The sequence below is a fragment of the Schistocerca serialis genome, unplaced genomic scaffold, assembly GCF_023864345.2.
Source record: "Schistocerca serialis cubense isolate TAMUIC-IGC-003099 unplaced genomic scaffold, iqSchSeri2.2 HiC_scaffold_1207, whole genome shotgun sequence".
NCBI lineage: Eukaryota > Metazoa > Arthropoda > Insecta > Orthoptera > Acrididae > Schistocerca > Schistocerca serialis.
Window position 1 is genome coordinate 105,001 of NW_026047411.1, and position 5,000 is coordinate 110,000.

The 5,000-nt window shown below is 51.8% G+C and overlaps 1 non-coding gene across 1 annotated transcript in view; it reads right to left on the reverse strand.

Moving 5' to 3' along the window:
- Positions 1-1,313, reverse strand: part of LOC126435449 (small subunit ribosomal RNA) — a 1,909-nt gene extending 596 nt beyond the window's left edge. The window contains exon 1 of the ribosomal RNA XR_007579950.1: positions 1-1,313. This exon is cut by the window's left edge and continues 596 nt beyond it. This is a non-coding gene — a ribosomal RNA (small subunit ribosomal RNA).
- Between the last annotated feature and the right edge of the window lie 3,687 nt (positions 1,314-5,000).

A 5,000-nucleotide genomic window follows, 5' to 3' on the forward strand; every position in this document is an offset into this window, starting at 1 on the left:
GGCCTGGTGAGGTTTCCCGTGTTGAGTCAAATTAAGCCGCAGGCTCCACTCCTGGTGGTGCCCTTCCGTCAATTCCTTTAAGTTTCAGCTTTGCAACCATACTTCCCCCGGAACCCAAAAGCTTTGGTTTCCCGGAGGCTGCCCGCCGAGTCATCGGAGGAACTGCGGCGGATCGCTGGCTGGCATCGTTTATGGTTAGAACTAGGGCGGTATCTGATCGCCTTCGAACCTCTAACTTTCGTTCTTGATTAATGAAAACATACTTGGCAAATGCTTTCGCTTCTGTTCGTCTTGCGACGATCCAAGAATTTCACCTCTAACGTCGCAATACGAATGCCCCCGCCTGTCCCTATTAATCATTACCTCGGGTTCCGAAAACCAACAAAATAGAACCGAGGTCCTATTCCATTATTCCATGCACACAGTATTCAGGCGGGCTTGCCTGCTTTAAGCACTCTAATTTGTTCAAAGTAAACGTGCCGGCCCACCGAGACACTCAATAAAGAGCACCCTGGTAGGATTTCAACGGGGTCCGCCTCGGGACGCACGAGCACGCACGAGGCGGTCGCACGCCTTCGGCTCGCCCCACCGGCAGGACGTCCCACGATACATGCCAGTTAAACACCGACGGGCGGTGAACCAACAGCGTGGGACACAAATCCAACTACGAGCTTTTTAACCGCAACAACTTTAATATACGCTATTGGAGCTGGAATTACCGCGGCTGCTGGCACCAGACTTGCCCTCCAATAGATACTCGTTAAAGGATTTAAAGTGTACTCATTCCGATTACGGGGCCTCGGATGAGTCCCGTATCGTTATTTTTCGTCACTACCTCCCCGTGCCGGGAGTGGGTAATTTGCGCGCCTGCTGCCTTCCTTGGATGTGGTAGCCGTTTCTCAGGCTCCCTCTCCGGAATCGAACCCTGATTCCCCGTTACCCGTTACAACCATGGTAGGCGCAGAACCTACCATCGACAGTTGATAAGGCAGACATTTGAAAGATGCGTCGCCGGTACGAGGACCGTGCGATCAGCCCAAAGTTATTCAGAGTCACCAAGGCAAACGGACCGGACGAGCCGACCGATTGGTTTTGATCTAATAAAAGCGTCCCTTCCATCTCTGGTCGGGACTCTGTTTGCATGTATTAGCTCTAGAATTACCACAGTTATCCAAGTAACGTGGGTACGATCTAAGGAACCATAACTGATTTAATGAGCCATTCGCGGTTTCACCTTAATGCGGCTTGTACTGAGACATGCATGGCTTAATCTTTGAGACAAGCATATGACTACTGGCAGGATCAACCAGGGAGCTGCGTCAACTAGAGCTGAGCAGCCGGCCGCCCGGGAGTGTGTCCCGGGGGCCCGCGCGAACACGCAAGCGTCCGCTCAATTATTCTGCAAACAGGAGGAGGCTGAGCTCCCCTGCACAACACACCTCGAAACCCTCTCAGGTCCCGGCGGCGCGCAGCGCCGTCCTAAGTACTTGGTCGGGTTCGAGAGAGGCGCAATCGCCCGGAGTTAGGCGAGTAGACGCTTTAGGTGCGACCACCCGTGCTCCCAACTGAGCTTGCCGCTGCCGACAGAGGCCCGGGAGCGTGCTGTCGTGGCATTGCCGGCGGGAGACAACACGCGCCACCTACGGTGACCGGCAGCTCCAACGCCAGCGCCACAGAAGGACAAAAGCCCCACTTGGGTGCCGAAGCGAACTCTCCCAGCACAGCGCACGCGCCAACACGTCCGCACAGCTGCGATACAAACCACCTGCGAGAACCGCTGGGGCGACCGAGCAGCAGACGGCGTCGCGGCGCCGAGCGCCGGGCGGCGGCGCATCCTCAGCGCACACAGTCCTCAATCGGACCAGCACACTGCAGATGGCCACCGCGCTTCGCACCGGGCCCGCGAGGACCTGCTTTGGCCGCAAGGCGCCGCGAGCAGGGGGCGCCGGCGCGCAGCTGCGCCGCCTGCCGCGTCCGTCGGCCGGCGCGCCTGCCACTGGCCGCCCCCACCAGCCGGCTGTAGCGCGTGCGCCCACGCACCGCGCTGCCAGCACGCCGGGCGGCCCCCCCTCACCGGCCGGGGACGGTCCCACCCAGCCACCGCCGCGTATCGCCTCACACCCAGATCCCCTTTCACGTTCGTGGGCATGGTGGGTCCCCTTTCACGTTCGTGGGCATGGTGGGTATCCCTGAAACAACCGGTTAATAGCTCGACCGATCGTCGCCAACACTGATTCACCTCTAGCGAGAACAACCGCACCACAACGGGTTACCTGTTGTTCATTTGCGTAACGTCACCAGCAAACGTAGACGTCCATCGCCATTTGCAACGAGTATTGCATGCCTGTGTCAGGTGTCACAACACACTACGTCTGCCCACATAGACGCAACAACATGTGCACGCCTCGAGAACACGTGGAAGGTAGCCCCCGTACGTATGCGGTGTCCATTGCGCGAACGACTGTCAGCCGGCCTCTGCAGGATGTCGCAGATGTGGAACGCGGTGCAACATGCTATCACGGTGTGTGAGAAGAGACGACTACGTCCGAATACACGCTCCACTACATCAACAGACTGCTCATGCTGATCGCCATCCAGGGCGTCCGTTCCTCCCACACGTCTGAATGGCGTACCACACTGCAATCCAGCTCTTATAGGGAGACGACACGTAGCTGCGTGCACAATATTTGGACTGTATGGTCTGCCGTTGCTAGGCGCAGTCGTCGTACGGTCACACATGTGCCACGATGTATCATTCAGTACATACGGACCAATGTGCAGTACAGTTTGTGGGTTTTGCGTACATCGGCGGACAGGTGACAGGCCGTACCACAACGTAGGCTGAGTACGTCGGCATGCGAAGGGCATTGAACATGCAAACTTCTCAACGACCAGCTTGCGAAGGCAGGGGGGAAGGGGGGGGGGGGCATGTACGTCCTGCTGCTATCCACATTACAGTGTATAGCAGGAGCATGTGGAAAGTCAGCAACACCTGCAAGGTGTTTAACATGACGCGATACACAGGGGACCGGGCAGTGCGAATAGCGAACTATATTGCGAGGGTTGCGGTTAGGCAACACTACACTAATTTAACGAGTTGCATAACAATTACAGAGCAGGTTCAGCGACAACGTGCGTCAGGTTAAGGCGCAATATAGGTTAGGTTAAGGCACAACATGGGTTACGTTAAAGCACAAATTAGGTTACGTTAAAGCACAAATTAGGTTACGTTAAAGCACAAATTAGGTTACGTTAAAGCACAAATTAGGTTACGTTAAAGCACAAATTAGGTTACGTTAAAGCACAAATTAGGTTACGTTAAAGCACAAATTAGGTTACGTTAAAGCACAAATTAGGTTACGTTAAAGCACAAATTAGGTTACGTTAAAGCACAAATTAGGTTACGTTAAAGCACAAATTAGGTTACGTTAAAGCACAAATTAGGTTACGTTAAGGCACAACATGGGTTACGTTAAGGCACAACATGGGTTACGTTAAGGCACAACATGGGTTACGTTAAGGCACAACTTGGGTTACGTTAAGGCACAACATGGGTTACGTTAAGGCACAACATGGGTTACGTTAAGGCACAACATGGGTTACGTTAAGGCACAACATGGGTTACGTTAAGGCACAACATGGGTTACGTTAAGGCACAACATGGGTTACGTTGAGGCACAACATGGGTTACGTTGAGGCACAACATGGGTTACGTTGAGGCACAACATGGGTTACGTTGAGGCACAACATGGGTTACGTTAAGGCACAACATGGGTTACGTTAAGGCACAACATGGGTTACGTTGAGGCACAACATGGGTTACGTTGAGGCACAACATGGGTTACGTTGAGGCACAACATGGGTTACGTTGAGGCACAACATGGGTTACGTTGAGGCACAACATGGGTTACGTTGAGGCACAACATGGGTTACGTTGAGGCACAACATGGGTTACGTTGAGGCACAACATGGGTTACGTTGAGGCACAACATGGGTTACGTTGAGGCACAACATGGGTTACGTTGAGGCACAACATGGGTTACGTTGAGGCACAACATGGGTTACGTTGAGGCACAACATGGGTTACGTTGAGGCACAACATGGGTTACGTTGAGGCACAACATGGGTTACGTTGAGGCACAACATGGGTTACGTTGAGGCACAACATGGGTTACGTTGAGGCACAAATTAGGTTACGTTGAGGCACAAATTAGGTTACGTTGAGGCACAAATTAGGTTACGTTGAGGCACAAATTAGGTTAGGTTAAGGTACAATATGGGTTAGGTTAAGGTACAATATGGGTTAGGTTAAGGTACAATATGGGTTAGGTTAAGGTACAATATGGGTTAGGTTAAGGTACAATATGGGTTAGGTTAAGGCACAACATGGGTTAGGTTAAGGCACAACATGGGTTAGGTTAAGGCACAACATGGGTTAGGTTAAGGCACAACATGGGTTAGGTTAAGGCACAACATGGGTTAGGTTAAGGCACAACATGGGTTAGGTTAAGGCACAACATGGGTTAGGTTAAGGCACAACATGGGTTAGGTTAAGGCACAACATAGGTTAGGTTAAGGCACAACATAGGTTAGGTTAAGGCACAACATAGGTTAGGTTAAGGCACAACATAGGTTAGGTTAAGGCACAACATAGGTTAGGTTAAGGCACAACATAGGTTAGGTTAGGGCACAACATAGGTTAGGTTAAGGCACAACATAGGTTAGGTTAAGGCACAACGTAGGTTAGGTTAAGGCACAACATAGGTTAGGTTAAGGCACAACATATGTTAGGTTAAGGCACAACATAGGTTAGGTTAAGGCACAACATAGGTTAGGTTAAGGCACAACATAGGTTAGGTTAAGGCACAACATAGGTTAGGTTAAGGCACAACATAGGTTAGGTTAAGGCACAACATAGGTTAGGTTAAGGCACAACATAGGTTAGGTTAAGGCACAACATAGGTTAGGTTAAGGCACAACGTAGGTTAGGTTAAGGTACA